The sequence below is a fragment of the Manis javanica genome, chromosome 1, assembly GCF_040802235.1.
Source record: "Manis javanica isolate MJ-LG chromosome 1, MJ_LKY, whole genome shotgun sequence".
In the NCBI taxonomy this organism is placed as follows: Eukaryota; Metazoa; Chordata; class Mammalia; order Pholidota; family Manidae; genus Manis; species Manis javanica.
In genome coordinates, this window is record NC_133156.1 from 212,020,955 (window position 1) to 212,042,985 (window position 22,031).

Sequence of the window (22,031 nt, forward strand, 5' to 3'; positions counted from 1 at the left end):
GCCCTGATTCACTCCCTCCTCTGCCTAATGGCCAGGCATATGGAAAACTTGGAGTTTTTTCGGATCCACCATGTCTTTGGACCCTTTCTCCTGACTGGTGTGTCCTTTCTGGGCCCCCTCCCCCACCACACTCTGGCAAAGTCCACTGGATCATTTAAGATTTACTCCCTAATGTTATTTCCTCTTTGAGGGGTTGTAACCTCCAAAGCCAGAACTAATCCCCTTTTCAACTTTGTTCTCACCACACTTTGAACATAGCCCAGTCATCACATTACGGAGCAATTACAGAATTACATCAATCCATTTGTCAATGAGGAATGCGAGTGCCCAGAGGGCAGGGACTGTGCCCTATTTATCTTTCTTTGTAACCTTGACATGAAGTAAGCCTTTCCTTGGTTCAAAAACTGATGAATGAATGAGGCAAATGTTGTCGCATCCTGTGACAGAGTCAGAATGAAAGCCCTAGATAGGACCCCAGGAATTACCTCATGCTGGCCCCTCACCTGACAGGTGAGAAGTTGGGACCCAGACAGCTAAAGGGACTTGCCCACGGTGACACATTTCCTCAGTGTCACAATCTCCAGGCCCCTATTCAGGCCCTCTTCACTCACCCTGGAGTGACTTGGTTCCAGCCCCTTCCCCCAGCACCCCAAGGTTTTTTACTTTTCTAAGAATTTGGAAAATGAATGTGCAGCTTTTCTAATTTTGGTTCATCTGCATATGTGAATTTTGGGCTTTGATGCTAAGAATAGAAGATGTCAAAACAGCTCTCTCAGCAGCACTGAGGGTACAGAAAACAAAGCGGAAATGGAAAGGGTGCCCTCGGAGAGGATGTCACATCACTCGACATCAGTTTTGAGGCCACCAGAAAGGTGGGGTGTTGGCAGACAGAAGCTGTTCTCTGAAGAGGATGTACTCTCTTGAAGGTGGGCTGGTGTACATTAAGTCTGAGGAGCAATGCCTGGCAGAGGTGCACTCTGATCCAGAGATGTGGGGTTACAGCTCTGGGACAGAGGAGTGGCCTGAGGCAGCATTTGGGCTTCCCCATTTCTGAGTACAGACACCACTAAGGACCCACTTGAGGTTATGGTCATGAATTCACAGTGAAACTGTAGCTGCACAATGGCAGCTGTGTGGCGGTGGGGGGGTGGGGGGGCTAATCAGGCTTGCATTTTAGGAGAATACAAAGAAGAGGGAGGGGGCAGAGGGTTGATTCCAAGGATAAACTGATCTATGTTGGGGTGTGCAGTCATGAGGAGGTGCGCAGGAGGATCCAGGGACTGTGAAGAACTATAGGAGCTGAAATAGACATCTTGCATAGTGATCCTAGAAGACTGTAATAAGAGGTATGGACAAAATCAAGGGTTTGACCCAATGACCATGGTAGCGGGTAGCTGAGAAGGTTGGAGGGCAAGATCATTAGAAGAGATGTAAAGAAACTGAGAGGTCAGGGTATCTTCAATATGGATAATGAAATAGTTGGTAGTTTTGGTAAGAGTGGTGTTGGGGTGACAGTGAGCCAGGAGCGAGGTGAAGTGTGTAGAAGACCTCAACAAAGACTACAGCTGCCTCATTCTTGCAATTAAATGATGTACACCTTGATAATGGGAGACAGGTTTCTAACATTCCAGATCTGTCACTGGCTTTAAATCTTCCTCCTTCATTTGCATTCCCAATAGTTATAATTACCTGCCCTGTGGAAGTAAAAGAAAAACTCGCTGCCTTCATGAAATCCATCTGCCTTGATTCCCACAAGGGATTCTTATACATATTCTACTACACGGAAATTAGCCTTTCCCTGACTGTGGAAACTGCACTTTTCAAAGATGGCTACACCGATATGTATCCCATCTCACAGGCTCTGCTTAGAGCGTGGGTTTACAACCTTCACTGAGAGGTGGAGTGTTTGTTCCCTCCCTTAAACCTGGGTGGACCTTGGTAGCTGCATCAACCAACAGAATGTGACACAATGATTTCTGAGACCAGGTCATAAATACAAAGTGGCCCTGGCCTGGCCCTTTGTCTCTCTCAGGACATTTGCCTTTGGAATGCAGCCACCATATTATAAGGAAGCTCAAATTGTGTCAAATGGACAGGTGTGGGGTGCTCTGACCCACCAGCTAGATCTCAGCCAATGCCAGCACGTGTGTGAGCCTTCCCATGACCCCACACGCTGCTCTCACCTTCCAGCAGAGGCCCTACACAGCATGTGCAGAGAGGCAAGATGCCCCATCTAAATTCCCGCCCCCAGAAGCAATGAGGATAATAAGCAAAGCATGGAGATAACCCATGTACTGACTTGGGATGTTTTCCCCTCTTGGCACCTGACAAGTCTTCACGGGAGGTTCATGGGCCCCTCCTCCCCTTTTTATGTAGTCAGAAATGCCTTTAAGTGATTCTCCCTTAGGAATCCTACTCCTTGCAATGGATTTTGGAAGGGAAAAAAACAAATACAAATTTGTTAGCTTACTCACTTTTGAGCGTTTTTATGTACCAGACTTTAAACCAACCTTAGGGAGCCTAGAATCTGGTGAAAGAGACAAACAAAAAAAATAAAAACTGTGGATAAAATGAAAAATTCCTGTGGCCAGGATTCTCACCTGGCCCTGGTTGGCTAGCACACTACACACGTGTGGGCAATACGTTGCTATTGACTCTATATAAAGAGCTCGGCCCAGTGCTCCAGTAACTTCCTGGCACAGCTGCAAGGCTGCAGGAGAGCAAAGCAGAGGACAGAGGCCCAGAGGCGGAGACTGGCTTGCTGCACGCAGACTCACTCTGAGTGAATGAGATTCTAGTGACTGACCAGCACCGTGGAAATAAAGTTGGGTATAACTCTTTCATCCCAAGAACGTTCCACTGGCATTTCTTTGGTCACATTGAATCCATAGTGAACTTGCCCAGGGCTGAAACCCACTGGCAAGAAAAAACTAACAGGAGAATGTGACAAATGCATCCAGAGTGGATTCATACTGTGCTAGGGCCGGGAGAAGCAGCACCTGATGTGGCCGGCAGGGCCAGAGGCGGCGGCCGGAGCCTAAGCTTGAGAGCTCAGCTGGGATTGGCTAACCGGACAAGGTGCAGGGCATGGCAAGAGCAGGAATGGACTCCAGTCATCTGTAAGGTTGGTGTCATCTGCATCTGTGGTGTGGACGAATTTTTGTATTACTCATATCCTATCTGCCACCAGCTCTGACTTATTTGGGGGGCAAAAGACTAAAGAAATAGAGAAGGTGAATTAGTCCTTGTGAACTCCTGATCAAACACTGGCTACAGTGAAATGTTTTGTTTTTTTATAACATCTGGGCATGAACATTCAGAGTGGCTGGCTGAGAATGTCTGCCCTTTCAATGCTTTTAATTTCCCATCATCAGAAATAGCTCTTTTCTCTGCCTGGTGGCCTCATGCCTGACATCCCGAGGAGATGAACAGGTGGTCACTGCAAGAGTTGCTGAACCTCCATGTTCCTTCATTTTTAGCCCCTTCCTTCCTGGCAGGTCCCCTTTCTATCTCATTTTCACACAAGTGCAAGAATAAAATCATCATCCTGCCAGATAATCCTCAGCACAGTAAGTCCTGTTTATAATAATAATTAAAAATTATTTTGAGAAGAGAGAAAGAAAAGGAAATATGGCATAGACTTTCTGGAAAAATTGGTGGGGGTGGGAAGAAATTTTCAATAGTTTTCTTTCCCTTAAAAAAGAAATATTTTTAAAAATTAAGTATGTTATTTGAAAATCATTTTCTATGACTTCTCCTATATTTTGATTTACAAATCTATGTAAGATATTTTAGGGTTTGAACAGACTGTATAACTGAGTTTTGGTAAGTTTCATGACTTTAAGATTTAATTCCTCCATTCATAAAATGGAGCTAATATCGGTACCTAATACAGGTATTGTAAAGTTTGAGTGAGAGAATGATGTGGAGGAGGACCTGCCCTGGGCTAGGACCTGGCATACAGTTAGTGATATCTCATTGTGGTTTTAATTTGCATTTCCCTGATGATTAGCAAGGTGGAGCATCTTTTCATGTGTCTGTTGGCCATCTGAATTTCTTCTTTGGAGAAGTGTCTGTTCAGATCCTCTGCCCATTTTTTAATTGGATTATTTGCCTTTTGTTTGTTGAGGTGCATGAGCTCTTTATGTATTTTGGATGTCAACCACTTATCGGATCTGTCATTTATGAATATATTCTCCCATACTGTAGGATGTCTTTTTGTTCTACTGTTGGTGTGCTTTGCTGTACAGAAGCTTTTTAGTTTGACATAGTCCCACTTGTTCATTTTTGCTTTTGTTTCCCTAAAGCTTCTGTTCTTAGTGATTTTTAGAGCTGGAACAATGGTTCTTAAACTGGTTTCTGAGTCGTGGATTCCTTTTGAGATTATTACAGAAGTTATGAGCTCTCTCTCCTGGAAAATGCATACACACATCCACAATGTTCCCAGCGCCTCTGAAGACCAGCCACACATGACTGGTTAAGAATCCCTGCTCTACAAGCCAGTGGAGTTGTTCCACCAATACCAATACTCATTATCAAACAAATTGCCCTCTCATGACCTGATACTGAAATACACATTTGGAATGTTGCAGTCAGTCAGGTGTCTGGTCAAGAAATGAAGTCTGGGAGTCTACTGGCAAGTTCCTCCTTTGCAGTAGAGCAAAGGCTCACAATAAATAACACATCGGAGCCTTCTTCCAGCCTGTGTGATTCCCCCATATTCTAGCAGCCCACACAACAAACTAATGTGTGAAAGGCACATTAGTTTGTCTTAATCTGAGCAAATCAACAGCTTTCAGAAATTGCAAGAAAATGAAGCAACAGAGAAAGTAGAAATTGCCCCTCAAAACAGCTCAGAAAATGGAGCTGATTAGGTAAATTGTGTTCCCCTGCTATCCAATGGATATCAGGAGTCATGATCACCAATTACTGTTATCAGCCTCCCGAGAAGCATCCTGCTCACCTGCTTGGCAGTCAAACCCAACAGATACTAGAATGGATTTTAGAGCCAGGAAGGCCTGGATTTAAATCCTGGATTTCTTTGCTGTAAAAATTTGTAGAGGTGGTTTAGCTTCTCGGAACCTCGCTTTCCTCATCTGTAAGATGGAGATAATGAGAGCATCTGTCTCATGGGATTATGAAAATTAAGTAAGACATATACTCTCCCCAGTCCTTAGGAAATGCTCAGTAATACAGCTGTTGTTACGAACAGTAGGTAAGGGCGATGACAGCATAGGCTTTGGAGTTAAGAAAACTTGACTTGAAATCTTCACTCCACCAATTAATTACCTGTTTAATTTTGGGCAGGTTACTTGACCTTTCCAAATGTCCGTTTCTTTAACTGAAGTAAAACGGAACCTATTTGGAAGGGCAGTCCAATGAACTACTGCATACATGTGCTTAGCTCAGCATCTGGTACATATTAAATACTCAGTGGCAGTGATGATGGTGAGGAGAATGATAACGGTAATAATAATAATTAATATTTAGAAAGCTCTTCCTAAATGCCAGGAACTGTTCTAAGCCCTTTATTTGTATTACTTCATTTAATCTTCCCAACCAATGAGGAAGGTCCAGTTGTTATCTCCTCTTTACACATGAGGTTTGTAGAGCCTAAATAAATTGTCCAAGACCACAGAGCTGGTAAAGATTTTAATTTCAGCAGTCAGACTTTCCGTCCATGCTCTTAACTAGTGATGTCCTAATGATAAATTGTCAAAATCAGCCCTTGTAAACAGCCATTCAGGGTCATACCAAGGATGTGCTTCACTAAGGTCAGAGGCATTTTTCCATTTTGGGCTGGAGTTCCCTCAGCCGCCCTCACCAGTTTTCATGGCCCCCTGAAGTGCCCACTGCCCAAGAGCAGGTACATTAGTAGGGCTGGATGTTGATCCATGGGAACCAAGACTGCTTTCCCAAACCCACTGGGATCCACTGGGCTCAGTCTGCCAATGGCCACCAACCGTTCTAGCCTGAGAGGCGCAGCCCTTCTGCCTGGCCACACAGAGTGCTCAGGGTTTGCTTGATGATTTCAAAAGGGGAATGTGTTGAGGCAGAGGGATTTTCCTGCATGCTTGTTTTCCTGCTTCACAGCAGCTCAGGCCGGCCCCAGAGCCGGGGGTGTGACTGGGAGCCTGGGCTTATGGTGTCTGTGGCCGTCTGCCCTCCTCCGAGAGTCACAAGGCTCCCCGGTCATGGTTCACGGGAAGCCAGAAGAGCACCAGGGAGAGGTGGCTGACGTCCGACCTGGTCTAAGGGATGGGAATGCACATAGCTCAATTACAGCAATGGCCAGGGTCAGAGGATAGAATCAGTAAAGGAGAAAGAGGAGAAATCAGCCCAGCCCTTCTTGGCAGTTGGCACAGTGGCAGTGCCAAGAAATGGCTTTATGGGGGTTAGTCAGCCCCTCCTGATCTCCATCAGTGCTGCCCATTCTCCAAAATCACCCCAAATAAACATACAACCTAAATTTCAAGGCATGCCCAATCTTCCTTCTAATGAAACCGCTGCCCCTCTTGCTTCCTGTACAAACATGTTGGCCACTGTGGCTGCTCAGCCTCCTATGGTGTAGTCAGAACATAGAAGGTCTGTGCGTGTAGAAAGGGAGTCGGAGGCAGGGAGTCTGGAAATGCAGGGCCGGCCCCCTAGGTCTCATTACTGCAGGCTGTGGTGGTTCTCCTCTCTGGGATGTGTGTTCTGCAGACCCTGCATTCCACTTAGTCTTTGCCTCTGGTCCTGCCCAGAGGGTCAGTTTCACAAACCACATTTAGGAGCTGCTCTCTGTCCTGGGAAGAATTCTAGAATGGAGATCTGAAAGGAAGGGGCATGGAGGCAAAGACAGTTATGTTCATATACAGATCATTCCAGGCCGCTGGCTAGACTTCTCTCACTGGGCGACAAGGCTAGTGGTTCCGCGAGCTTTGGGAGATGGAGCGCCTGGGTTTCAGTGGGCAGAACCTGTTAGGGAGTTGTTAAGTGGCCTCTTATCTGTGCATGATCTAGATGAGATAGAAGGTATTCTCAAACTAGGACAGGCAGCAGGAAGCCAGGAGGCAGATTCACTTGCGATGATGAAAACTGGAATCCAAAAGATGGCCAGGTGGGGTAGAGAGATGAACCTGATGAATCACAGCAACAAATATGGTCCTGTATTTGTATCCAAAAATAACACACAAAACAACACCTAAAGGATGTGGACTATGTTCAGACTGTAACTCAACCTTGGGCACAGAACAAATCTTTTGAGGTTCCATTTCCCGTTTGGAAAATTGGGATACTATTGAGGATTAAAACAGTTAATATAGGCAAAATGCTTCGCACAGTGAGGACAGTCATGATGGTGACGGCTAGCAGTTAGATGGTTCAGAGCGTGCTCACACCCAGGCAGTCTGGTTTCAGAGCCTGTGTTCTTAACTATCATGCTATACTAACTCTCATGGTAAGTCTAATTGCTAGAATTATTACTGACTAGGGAGATGTAACTGAGCCACAGCAAGTGTGAAAATGACTTTAAGGATGTGGTTGGCAGTCAGCTCAATGGGAGTCACACAAAGAGCGTAACGAGGTGGAGACAGTTTTCAGTAACTTTTCGCATTGGGTCATCACAGGCGGAGGGGCTTAAAGAAAGACACACACACAGCAGGACCAGAGAAGTATTCTCATGGCCAACTCACAGCATAAGAATAGCTGTGGGTCTGGGGGTGTTCTCCCTGAAGAAATGACTTGGGGGTGACATGACAGCTGCCTTCTAAGGCCTTGAGCCTGCTCTGTATGGACCCAAGGACTGGTCAAGTTGGCATAAGCTCTGGGTAGACAGATTTCAGCTAATTATCAGGAAGGCCTTTATGATGTGCTGACCCAGGATGGACAGTGACCATCTTGTCCGGGAGGCACCTGAGTGCCAGCAGAGCCGTAGTTCTAGGATTCAAATACTGGACAGGAGGGTGGGGGCTGGAGAATGCCCACCCGTGACAGTGCAGGACCAAATCCATTGCCCACGTGAAAAACCTAGCAAAGCAGGTTGTTCCCTTCAGGGACACACCGTAATATCTGGTTAATTCTCTCCTCTCTTTTTTAAGTCGGATGTTTAGCTTGTCTTGTCTACGGAGGCCATTGGCTGAGAGCAGCTCTTTGCAGAATGACTTACAGAGAATGGCTTTTGATATGAGAAGCCCAGAGTGGGAGGTATTGGATGAGGGAAGGGAACAGGTAGCTAAGGGGGCAGCAGGGGGACACAGGATAGCTGGGGACGGGAACCAAAGGGGGAGCTGCCAAAACAGCAACAAAAGTCCCTTGAGGCTAGACAGAGCTTTTTAGAGCCTTTTAAATAGTAACAGCTACTCAAAGGAGACCCAGGACCATCAGCACTGGAATCGCCTGGGGCTTGTTAGAAATGGGGACCCAGAGGCTCTGCCCCAGACCAGCTGAGTCAGAATATGCATATTAACAAGTCCCCCAGGTGATCTATGTGCCCATTAAAGGTAAAAGGCACTGATGTGGAGATCCTCTGAGGGGGATCCAGGAGATGAGCGAGTATTCCTCTCTGCAAAGGGTTGGGAGGGGCTGGGGCAATGGGGAGAGCCACTGCGCAGGAGTCTGGTCTCCATGGGGACAGCCAGCTGTGATTCCAGCCCAGCTGCTCCAATTATGTCTGCTGCCGGTTCAGAACAGTCAGTCACATTTGCATAAGGAAGCCGGCACTCGTGGGTACAGGTACTCAGCTGACACCTAATTAAGCCATCTTAGTAAATCATCTGTCCAATGCCTGTTATTATTTTAGGAAACAACATAGAGAGAACTAACTAAAAGTAACACCCTGGGTGGGAATTTTGACTTCATTCCAGTGGTTGGCAAGTAGAACATGTTGGGATTTTTTTAAAGGTAGGATTTCTATATATTTTCATAGATGACAACCTCAAAGCTTATCTCTGCTGCAGCCTTTCTTTGCTTCTGCTGATGCTTTGGGTTTGCAGCTTGGTTCTACTGCTATTTTTGTTTTATTTTTATTTCTTTCCACTGAGCATTTTCTGATTTTACTCTAACTTGCAGTGGGGGAGGGTGTTGTTTCTGGATATTACAAGCCATCTGAAGCATGATATGCTAAACCCAGTTACATGTTGTTTCATGTGAGAAGGTACTTCTACACTTCACACTTGGGCCCATGTGAGGCATTTTCATTTGCGAATTTTTCCATCCTAGACTCCCCTCAAGGTGGCATCTGGGGATTGGGGGCCAGTAGGAAGTTCACCCTTCTGACCCCCACTGCCTGTCTGCAGCCTTCCGCATGGGCATTCCCAACAGACCTCTCCTGAGTGTTGCACCCCCCCATCCCTGGTCCCCAGGGCCCCTGCCGTGGCACCCATCAGGTCCCTCACATCCTTTGCTACTTGCCTGGGCCCGTTGTCTATGAACGGGGCTGCACGGTTAGCAACACTCTTACGGATCTGCCCCCTGTCCCTCCTATGAGATTCGGATCATCCTTCCCTGCTCCCAACTCCATGCTGCCGAGAGGGAACTTGGAGAAGGCAGACCTGCTGGCCCCATGCTGGAGCAAGTGCATCAGAATCTCTGGGGTAGGGCCTGTCTTCAAGGAAGTTGGGAACCACTCAGGGGCCTGTACTCCCTTTTCTCCTCACTCTCAGTTCCTCCTCCAGCAGCCGCAGTCAGACCCCACACTCGCCACTCTGTGAAACCGGGTCAGCAGAACAGCCAGGACAGGCCTTGAGCACTAACCAGATCTCCCCAGACCTGACTTTGACCTCTCTGGAGTTCACGCTGGAGGTCACTCCAAGGCTCTCATCACGTTTTCTCCTTCTTGGCCTTCTACCTCTGACCATCTCCCTTGGTGCCTTTCGTGTGAGCCTCTCCTGCCCCTTGTGGATCGGTGGTGGTTTCCCTCGGGTTCTGCTGGGTTCAGTCCTCAGGCCACTGTTCTTCCTGGGAAATCCACATGACTTAATCTACAGAGTACATGCTGATTTATATCTCCTGCTCTCATTTCTCTCCTAACATCATAGCCATCTGTCCAGGACGTCATCTGGATGCCCCACAGGTACCACAACTTCAAATATTTCCAAGACCAAATCCGGAGCTCCCTGCCTGACCCCAACCCCATGCTGGCAATTCCTGCATTGACTACTTACTTAGTAACTCCATCTTTCCTGCCCAGCAGCTGCCATGGAGACCTAGAAGTCATCACACAGCCTTCCTGCTTCTTCATCTACTACATTCAGTTCAGGCCTTCTAATTTCTTACCTCATTAATATTATAAAGCTACATCTCTTCCATCTGCCTTCTAGTTTAGGTTCTCCTCATCTCTCACTTGGACTGTTAAAATAGCCTCTTCACTGGTCTTGTCTCCAGTCAAGCCCCACCTCGCACAGCTGCTGGGGTGGTATTTCTAAAATGCCAGTCTTGCTAGGTCAATCCTATAGCTTAAAACACTTCAAAGCCCTCCATGGTCTGAAAATAAAATCCCAGCCCCTTAGGATGGCACTGTTGTTGACTGCAGGGCTGGGACCAGGGTGAGGCAAGCCAGGAATTTAAGGAAAACTCCCACCCAAGTGCATATGACCCTGAGAGTGAGCACTGCCTTATATTTTGCACCCTCAGTGCAAAGGCTCTCTTGCCTCACCCTAGTCCCCACCCTGCCCAACTGCATTGCGAGCTCCTTGGCTTAACAGTCCACCCCTACTTCCGAATTCTGTGCTTTGATACTCTCACTCTCCCTGTTGCTAGATCCTCATAGACACTAAGAAGCTTCTCAGAGCTCAGGGTCATCTAGAGGAAACCCCCTCATACCAACGCCTCTATGCTCCCTTGACCCTGTGAACATTATGTCTACCACTTCCCTGACCACAGTAGATTCTCTACCTACTGCGAGCTTCTCAAGGGCAGAGATGGTGTTTGGTCTTCTTTCTTTGGCCAGTGCCTCAGGTGGCATGTAGCAATCAGCTCCAGAAACGTCAGCTGAACTGAATGCAAGTCTGCTCTGGGAATGCGCCTGAGTTAGCCTCAGGCCCATGGTGCAAAGCCCCCAGTTACCTCCCAGCCCCTTCAGAGTGGGATGACCTCTAAGGTACGAACTAGAGCCAGCCCCTGTCCACCCTGGGGCTTGGGAGAGGTGGGTGTTAAACCATCAGCTCTCTAAGGGTGGCAGCCAGAGCTCCAACAAATAACATCTCTTCTGACAAATTTACTTGACGTTAGTCTGAAATTTTCATAGGAATTACACAATGCCTGGCCAAGTGCTAATTTCTGAGCTTTCTTCCTGCCAAATTTCCACTAAGCTGGCTGTTTGCTAATCTCATAGCAGTGATGTGTTTTCTTGCAGGGAACACAAGTAGCTTTGGGAGTTATTCTGAAGCCTCATAAAACTGTTCTTGGGGCCATTTTATAGAGAGAATCAGCCCCTTGGAGAGCATCACTGCTACCAGGAGAGGTCCTGAGAGTGTCTGCACTGAACATCCCTGAACCCTGTCTAGGAGGGACCTGTCACAGAAGAAACAACTCTAGGGTAAACAACATTCCTTAAGATCCAATATCATGAAGTTCGCTTTTTTCATGTTATCTGAAGTTCTTTCTAAACTGTGGGTCTGATATCTCTAAGGACCGGACCTGTGCTGTGTATGTGACTGTATGTTCTCCATCCAGGCAGGACACACCTACCTAGTTCAACATTGTGTCCCTGGGGCTGGCACAGTACCTGACCCATAGTGGGCACCTGGTATCTGCTGGTGATGGAGAATGGGAAAAGGAAATGTAGGGAGTGGACCTGCAGCTGGAGGTGCTCATCTCCGGAACTGCAGAGCTGAGGGTGCCATCCAGAACCCCAGGCTCTGGCTTCCACTTTTAGTGAGGCCCCAGGGCGCTGCCTGCTCCTACACTCCACGGACTGATGGCCAGGCCTGGAATCCTGACTGCACCAAGAGCTGGGGGACATCAGATGGCAATTTTGTCCAATTCTGACCGAGCGGAAACAGAAAAGTTGGCATCCAACCCAGAGTCTTGGCTGCTGTCATTCTTCTAGGTAGACCCTCGGGGAGTTTGCTTTTCTTCTGGACGTGCCATCTCCCTCCTCTAGTCAGCCTCTAGCTCCCTTCAGAAAAGGTAATGGTGATGAGTTAGCAAAAACAAAAGAAATCTTAAAACCATTTTCAAGATTACAAAAGTAAAATACACTATTGCTATGCTCAAAAACAATGACTCTCCTTGTGTAGAATAATACATAGTAGGACAACCATATCATTATCTTGAGAGAGGAAAAGAGACCAGAAAACACCTCTGTGGGTCAAAATGATACAACTGACTCCCGGGGTTTTACACAGAATTTCAGGGGCTCACGAACCGCTGGAAGTTCTTTCATCATCTCCCCAGACACACAAGTGTGGAGCCTGGTTAAGAATATCTGGGTAAGAGGTTCTGAACAGTCTTCAAGTCAGTGTTAGAAACTGACAGGCCTTCAGAGTTCCACTAATGTGGCCCTCATCTCGTGGCATTTCACAGATAAGGTTATGAGGACCAGTGAGTCTTCGTGGCCGACTCAAGGGCACAGCTGGTGGGGAGCAGAACTGAGACCTGTGCCCAGTTACCCCACGGTATTGCTTTAATATACCACGCTGACCACCAAATGTCACAAAAGGAAGAGTGGAGAGGGACTGAATGTGGTGGAAAGGAGGAGTAGCTGTTCTTAGAATGGGCAGACTGGCTACTACTTGGTTTTGCTTTTGTGTTTAGTATAGGTGAGTTTTCTAACTTCAGGCCAAAAAGACCACGCCTGAAGTTCCCTTCTACCTGGCACTTCAGACCTGCAACTAAATCATCTGAGGCTGACTTGTGAAGGGGAAAATAGAGGATCAGGGGCATGTGAGGAGCTCTACACAGTTTTGTCATTACAGAAACCCTGGAGAACAAAGAGTCTATTGTTTCCAGGAAGTAGGGGAAAGATTTCTAAGGAGAAATTATGAGCCTTGAAGAAAATTAGGAGTTTATGCAGCTGAGAAGGGGGTATTGGGTAGTCCCTGCAGGGAGGGTACTGAGACCGAGTAGGGAGGCGGAGGTGAGTGAGGCACGTGGGAGAGGAGGGGTCTGAGACACAGCTGGGACCTGGCCTGGGAGCCATCTAACAGGCTTTTTAAAGCTGGAGAGTATCAAAGTAAGATTTGCATTTTAGATTGATAACTTCAGTAATGGAGGAGGATAGATCTGAAGAGCTTTTCCCCACCCTCAGTTAAAGAGCTTTTGTCCAAATTCATTCACTGATCCCAATTTATGAAGCTCTTAAACCAGGCACTGATCTAGACAAGAAAAGATACCCTGAACAGGACACTGCTGGTGCAGGTGTAGCCGCTGAATCAGTAAAAATAACAAGGAGACAGAGTTGACAAATACTTCGGAGTTCATTATCAGCCTAACAATATCTAGGGAAGGGGTGATTGAAAAGGAAAGAAGCGTATCAATGGATGGCTAAAACTGATATTACATCCAGAGGACTTTTAGGGCAGTGAAAACACTCTGTATGATACCGTAATAGGGCATACATGTCATTAAACATTTGTCCAGACCCACAAAATACACACCACCAAGAGTAAATCGTAATGTAAATACTATGGATTTTGGGTGATAATGATGTATCCATGTAGATTCATCAATTGTTACAAATGCACCATTCTGGTGAGGGCTGTTGATAAGGGGGAGTGTGGGGCAGAATTTTCAGAATCTCCCACCTGGCTTTAGTCCACTTACATATCAATAGATGTTTATTGCTGGAGCCTACCCTAGCGCCCCATCCCAGACACCTCCTCCAGGGAAAAGGGGTGGAGAGATAACCACCATTCTCTCCCCCTCTCTGTTCTTGGTATCTAATTGGTTTGCTGTCTGCCAGTCACCAAGGACCGGCCAATGGAGCTCCTCCTGGAAGGGTCGGGAGGGAAGTAGAGAGCATGCTGTGAAGGCAGAGCGTGATTTGTAGAAGGAAGAGAGTGATGGGGCTGGGCCTAGTTAGTGAATTCAAGCAAGCTGTGAGAGATAAAAACACTTTCTTCCAGCCTATCCTTTCCCTTGACTTACTTTGGTTTCACTGGTTTCATAGGAGATTCACCCCAGGCTGGAACCATTCAGCACCCCCCAGAGCAACAGGGAGGCTGTACATGTGTTAGGGTGGGAGGGATATGGAAACTCTGTGCAAATTCTCACAGCAAATTCTGCTCAATTTTCCGTGAACCTAAACCTGTTCTAAAAAAATAAAGCCTATTTTTAAAAATCAGCAGAACCTGATGACTAACGATATTAGGTGGCAGCAGATGAGGGTGGAATGAAAAGTTCAGAGGAAGCCTGGATGGAGGGTTGACACTAGTATGTCTAATATTTTAGATTTATATAAAGTCTAAAGGAATTTTCTGTAGGAAACTCCAGAAAGATTAAAACATGTAGATCAAAGAGTCTTCATGTGCACCATCTTTGAACCAGGGAACTACTTTAAAATTTGTTATTTCTCGGGGGCAGAGACTTAGATCTGCCTCAGGGAATTAATTATAAAACTGACCGAATTGTAGGTTGAACCTAATGAGGTGAAATAAAATACAAAGGTTTTGCTGGGCTTCTCTCCACAGCCTCGCAGTAAGACTTTCCCACCAGAATTCTAATTTTGTCCCAATGGTGTGTTTTCATGTAATTTTAGAAGGAGTTTTCAAAAACTGAGAGCAGCAAGAACAGCAAGCGAACACAGATGGGCTGGAGATACTGAGCTGGTACATTTTTGTAAAAAGGAGAGGTCTCTTTTCTTAAGGAAAAGAATAAGATGGGATTTTACTAATGTTACCTTAAAGGCAAAGGCCTCTAGTCAAAGCATTCGTTTCTGTTTTCTTAATTCCTTAGCTACTACTGCAAATAAAGAGCAGCAAAATTGAAAAAAAGAAAGAAGTCATGTGTTGTAATCGCCTGTAAAGACCCACACCTAGTTCTGCACCGGGTTGTGGCCGTGGTGGGCAGGCAGCCCAGATCGCCTCCAAGTCTCTCACTTCTCTGAGACGAAAGGGTTGTGTGTAACCTGAGCTGTTGCTGAGGGAAATGCTGATGCAGATCTAAAACTTGGAGAGTTTTGTGCCTTGGTTATAGACATTCAGTAAATTTTTTCAGGTAATGGGAAGCCCATTGCCATGAGCAGCAAAATTGAAAGAAAGAAAAAAGCACCTATAATACTGTAAAGTAAAATACTATAGTTCTGGGCCGAGGAACCCAGTGAAAAGGGGCCTTCCTCCCCCAACCTCCCTGTGCGCTTGGGGGAGGGGGACGTCTGACCTCCATTTTGCTCATCACTGGCATACTGACTGGACTTCATCACCTAGAAAGGAAGGGTATTCCTCGGCGTGCAGTTCCAGGGAGCCAAAGTGAACACATGGTGAAATACCCTCATCTTGACCTTACAGCCCTCATTTAGACCTCTACCCCCGCAGGGCCCACAGACTGCTGGCAGCCTTGGGTACCTCGTTCCCCTCCTGCCTTTCTTCCTGTTGGCCATTTTTGAAGGCATATAAAATGACTTCAGCCATTTCAGCTAGTAAAGCACAAAGGCAACAACAGCCTGGATGTTGCTGTTCTATCAAGGGCTGTCCTTTTCCCTGAGCCCCGTGGAAAAGACTCAGCAAGGCTGGGTATCAGAAGCCCTTAAAGGATCCCACTCAAGTAATTTAATGCACGCCCACTTTTCCCACCAGAAATTTATGCCATCTTGTCAGCCCTGAAGGCTTTCTAACACAGGCAAACAATATCCATTGTGTGTTTTTAGGCTGGATGATGACAGCATCTTTGCTTTTTTTCTGGAGAGAAAAAAAGAAAGAAAATATTTTGAATAAAACAATAGAATCCATCACTTAGATTCTGAACCTACTCCTCTGGATGAAATTCCAAGCACTTTGAAGTCAGCAATGGTGTTTTGAGCACATGGTCCTTGCTCACAGGTGCCTCTCTCCTCTAAGACAGCTCTACCAACAACACCCCTCTGCCAGGCTGCAAGCTGGGCTCCCCTGCAGACCAGGAGCAAAGTTTGCAGCTGTGCTGTCAGGGTGGGTTAGCATGCTAGCATTTAATCTAGCTTTGCTGCTTCTGAGCAATTGTTTTGCCCTACTTAAAAAAAAAAGTGCAGCCCATAGAGCATTTGCCACTGCTTAGGATGGGCACACACCCTGTTACAGGGCATTTTCAGGTCCTCCAGGGCATGTGTGTCAGTCTGTGATTGTCAGGGCTGTCCCTGTAGTTTCGCAGAAGTGGAACTCCTGGAAGCTGTTTACCAGGAAGGACATGGATTTACCCGATGGCCAGAGAGAGAGAACAGTGCTGAATCACTGTGCTGCCATCTCAGGCATTTAGCTTTGGAACCTGAGTCTAGTTTCCTGCCCTATAGCAACAAAAGGAAACCGGTCCCTGGTGCTCTACTTGGGTACTAAGCCAGCTAAATGTGAGCAGGTGAGAAAATTCAATCCTTCTCTTTATCCAGGGATTAATTCATTCCTAGGATTGTAAATATAACACACCACCCTTTCTTCTCACAGAAGTGAGAGACTTGGAGGCAATCTGGGCTACCTGGGCTACCTGCCCACCATGGCCAGAAGCCGGGGCAGAACTAGTGTGGGTCTATACAGGTGATTACAGCACATGGCTTTTTTCTTCCTTTCAATTTTGCTGCTCATGGCAATGGGCTTCCCATTACCTGAAAAATTATTTACTGAATGTCTATAACCAAGGCACAAAACACTCTCCAATTAGATCTGCATCAGCATTTCCCTCAGACATCGATCTAAGTATAAATTAATAGCCACAAAAGGTGGCAGCCTGGGACCATTGCACGTCTTTGTATCACAGACAGATACAAGCTTAGAAGCAAGCCTAAGGGATTGGCTGGAAGTCAACAGAAGGCTGATCAAATGAAGCGACAGAAATTGCAACTTGTCTAATTAAGCATTTGGGACAAACTCATACAGAATTCAAGGAATGAGCTGATAAGAGTCCTCATGGTTAAAGAGTTGCCTTGAACTTCTTCCAAATCCGCCACAAATTTTCCTGCATAAGCTGTATTCCCTGGCACATTTGGCTGCTACCTCTTGTTGTGATGCTGTGCACAAGGTTGCAGTGAAGAGTTCTTGTTTTCGTTTTTGATACCATGATGGTAAGAGAGACTTTCCTCCCTGGGAACTCCAAGTAAAAATAATGGGGATTTTTATGACCGCAGGAAAAGAGATTTAAAAAGCAAATGAACACATAAACAGGTCTTTGGGGAAGTAGAGGATGGAGATGGTGAACACAATAGCTGACAGAGTAAAAACCACTCATGTGCAAGGAGGCCCAAGTTCACAGACAGCCTTGGCAGGGTTTCACCAGACCAGGCAGCAGCCCCACAGAAAGCCAGAGAGAACAGAGGGGTTCAGAATGAACTCATTTCCCAGCACCCTGCTGGTTAAATGAAGCAGGTGGTAGAGCTTTTCTTTCACCGTGTCCGTGAATTTCCTAGCATCTTCAACAGAGATGACCAATGTCCATATCTAAAGAAAGTGCACCTTCAGCAATAACAGGACCTTGCAGATGAGAAAACCAAGAACCCTCAAGCAAGGGCTAGGACATCACCCACAGTACTCCACGGCAGCCAACCAATGACCACCAAGGTTACTGAGGCAAAAGAATCATTTTGAGCCTTAACTGGACCACTTTGTAGTTGTTGGTTTTCTATATTCCTTCTCTTGTCAGTCCAACAAGGCCAGATGCTTAAATTCATACCCTTGAATTTCAGGAAAACCTCTTAGGTCTCTATCTCTGTCTTTTTTTTTTTCCCCTCTCTTTTAAAAATGATTTGAACAAACTTGTTTACTGTTTTCTTTGTAGAATAGAAAGAGAAACAGGGAGGAAGACAGAGATGGTGTGAGACTACCTGCACTTAAGGCGGCAGAAGAAATGAGAAGTGACAACTGTCAAAAGCATTTTTTTTAAATTTCCTGGCTTCCAGTTTCTTGACCATAGAAAAATGAACGGAAGTGACCTTATGGGGTTGTGGTGTGGATTATTTATAAAGTTCTCTCTGAAATACTAGCCATTATTATCATTAACCTTTATCTCACCTCACAGATAAACAGTATCTTCCTTTTTCTCAGTTCAACACAACCACAATCTCTAGATATTATATATCTTATTCCCAGAACTCTTAACAGAGTGTGGCTGGCCTAACCTTTCTTGTAGCATGTCTGGGGAAGTGGCCAAGCACATCTGGGGAAGTGGCCGAGTACATCTGGGGAAGTGACCTTGTGGTTCTGTCCAGTTCTGGCTGAATATCAGGAACTCAGGTACACCTGTGCAGATAGTCCTTGAACTCCAGGCCAGTCTAGGGTCGTCCAGGGCCACCCCAGGGATCACAGCCGTACCAGAGCCTGGTGCAGATCTGACATGGCACCAGCCAGCCTCTCCAGGCCCATCCATTTGCTGCCACCTTAAGCATGCCCGACTGCTGCAGAAGCCCAGCACTTCCCCAGGGATCGTCCTGCTGTTTCCTGCACTGATCGCTTTTGTTCATCTCTATCCAAAACACCCTCCCCCTCCTCATTGCCTGACAAAATTCTACTTGCCCTTTCAGGTTTATTAATTCTCATACCCTCTCTCTGGGAGTCTCCAGGCAGTACTTTCCTGGTGTACTGAGTCTCCTAGACACATCTACCCTGACTTTTTCCTGGTTGACGGGTAGTATCCTGGCCGACTCTTCCACTAGACTATCACCTTCTGGCAAGCTCAGCGGCATTCAGCAGGCTTTTCCAATTGACCAAATGACTGAACTGCTCTCAGAATTAAGCCATTTGCTCATAGGCTTTGGTTAATAAAGACTCAGATGGAATCTTGGCTCCTAGAGATCTGCTCTCAGCTGAAAGTGGGCCAGACGTGCAGAGTAGCAGTTACCACTCACTTTTGTAAGATGTTCCAAAGAAATCATGTAATTAGCTTATTTCTTAAGCATTTCTGAAAAAGGAGAAAGGGAAAAAGAAACCTCTATAATTTCAGTTGAAGTGTCATTGGGCAAATAGATACAGCCTATGTAGGACCAGCTAACGTGTGGATAATAAAAGAGAATCATGAATTTTTCATAAGCTCTGAAGTTGTCGCAACTTATTTACTTTCACAGTAGTTCTAATGGATTTGAAGGGTGGTAGAAATAATAAAATGTTACATTAAGAGCCTTGTAGAATCACAGAATGTAAGAGCTATGGGTGGCCTTAAAGACCAATTTACTGGTTCTCAGTCATGAGTCCATGATAAAGTTTTCACTGGTCCAAAGAAAACAGGTATGTTTCAATAATCCACTATCACACCTTAAAAATCAAGATGAATTCAATTAAAGGATTGTTCTTCATTCTGAGATGAGATTTTCCCCACTTTCGTGGTGTTAAAATATTCTTTCCTTTATGAAATGATGGTGATTATAAATGGTAGTTTGGGTCTTTAAAAAATAAAGGTGATTTATTTACCTCCGTTCATCATTATTATCCCAGGTAATTTAAAGAAAAAGAAAACTTACTGAAATAAAACATACATACATTTCCAACTAATATTAGTGACCCTATATTTATGATAGCTTGGAAAAATGAAAAGTTGGGCAACCCCAGATAAATTTCCCAAATCACTTTTTAAGAAAATTTACTGGCCCATTAAATCAGATTGAGTTCAACATCCCTCCTATTTGCAGAAAAGGAAATGAGAGTCAAGAGAAGTTAAGTGTTATACATACACTGCAAGTTACCCAGCTAGTTAACAGCAAAGCCAGAACTAGACCCAGGGCTCCTGCCTCCCAGGGTCCAAAACTTTAATTTTACATCCTACTCAACTTCACAGGTATTCAATATTGGTACAAAGTATAGAACTTGATCCCAAACCACTTACAGTGCAGAACTGAGATGAACATGAGTTATATGCAGTCCATTAGATTGCATGTTAGACTCAACTCTGCTTTGCCACAATTATCTCTTACAAATCATGACAAATAGTCTTTACATGGCATGAATCTTGCATTTTTGTGATTTTCACCTGATCAAAACTTAACAGGTAATGTAAGATTTTATACACAGAAATAAAATGACTTACTTCATCACGTCCACTTACAAGCTACTTAATTCATTTTTGCCCTTATCAGGCAACACCAGTTACCACTATTTTTTCCTTCACATTATTCAAATGCAAAAATTCTGCATCCAGGACAAAGATGGGCCAGCTTACTCATGTCCATCTATTGAGCCATGTAGATATCAGAAGATGACACATGTTCTCAACACAAACATAAAAGCCTTTAAACTCAGCTCCGAGCCAGTAAAACATTCAAAACTGTGATGCAAGAATTTTAATACATTTATCTTGATTTCTCATTATTCTAATGAGTTTTGTAGTTACTATATTTATGGGGATTTCTAATTCCTGCTGCTAAACAAAGTACTGTTTAGTATGCAGGCTCACATTCTTAACCTTTTTCCTTGTACAAACTTTGAACTAGAGGCCAGAAACATAAGCCTGCTATTTTAAAGAAGCCAAAATGAAACAAAAGCCCTGACCTAAATAAGACAGGTGTGCAATTAAATTAAAGTAATATCTTAGAGCCTTGCACTTTTTTCCTTGTGTACTTTGATGTAATTTCAGACTTACAGAAAGGTTGCAAAAACAGTACATCTCTGCCCTTCTCCTAATGTTAACATCTTACATAACCGTGGTACACTGATCACAATGAAGAAATTAACATTAGTACAGTGCTATTGACTAAAGTACACACTTCATTAGAATTTCACCAGTGTTCCCACTAATGCCCTTTTTCTGACTCAGGATCCAATCCAGGCTCTCAAGTTGCATTACGTTGTCTTATTTCCTTAGTCTCCTCTGTGACCATTCTTCAGTCTTTGTCTTTCATGACTTTGACACTAAGAGGGCTAGTCATAATTTTGTAGACTGTGCCTCAACTGGGTTAGTGTGTTTTCTCCTGAATGGAATAAGGTTATCACAGAAATGATACACTTTTCAGGGCATCACATGAGGGGGTGGTGGTGGTATCATCAATATAGGTCACTAATATTAATTGGGAATGTATGTATGTTATATTTCAGTAAGTTTTCTTTTTTTTAAACTACTTGGGATAATAATCTTACTGGTGATGTAAACCTTCATTACTTGTTTAAGATGATGCCCTTGGCTCCTAACTGCTTGTATTCTATCGTTCTAAGTAAGCTCTTAATTGGAGCAGAGGTGACAGCACCCTTACTCAGGGTGGGAACAGATGGAAGGGCCAGCAGATGGGCTTCTAGAAGGCCTAAGAGAATGGAACACAGGGCACAAGCAATCTGACAAAGGAGTCATAAGGTGACATCTCCGAAAAGTCTCTGTCACACCAGGCAGGAGGCCTCGGCCAGCCAAGGGGCAGCAGGGCAGCCCTTCTTTCTGGGGGAGAGGAGCTGATGTGAAAGTGTGTCTTTCTGGATTTCTGCTCCTTTCCCTTCATCCTCTACTCTTGTTCACTTTAGTTTTCTTTGACTATGCCTTCTACGCTCACCTGACCTTGATCTTAATGAAATCCCAGTAAGAATATTTATCTACTGCTTTGGGATAATGACTTCAAGTTAACTTCCATAAGTCGTTACAGGTAACAGCCCTGCCAGTCATCTTGCTGTCATCATCTGTCCCCTGGAGGCAAATGGGGGTGTCCCTACAGTCTAGTACAAACCAATACCACTTCATCCTGGAGATAACATGTCAACCAAGTTGTTTTTTCCTTCTCCCTTCTCTTCCCTCCCCTTCCTTTCTTTTAATTGAGATATAATTCAAATACCATAAAATTTAACTCTTTTAAAGTACACAGTTCAGTAGTGTTCTATATTTACAAAGTTGTGCCACCATCACCACTAATACCAGAATCTTTTCATCACCCCCAAAAAAATCTTGAATCCAATGTCACTCCCCAACCTCCCTCTGTCCCCAGAACCCACTAATCTACTCTCTGTCTCTATGAATTTGCCTATTTAAACCAA

The 22,031-nt window shown here is 45.1% G+C and overlaps 1 protein-coding gene across 1 annotated transcript in view; it reads right to left on the bottom strand.

Annotated features, from left to right (window-relative positions):
- The window catches only part of GALM (galactose mutarotase), a 60,077-nt gene that overhangs the window by 21,905 nt on the left and 16,141 nt on the right, over nucleotides 1–22,031 (bottom strand). The gene's annotated exons all lie outside the window — the stretch shown is intronic.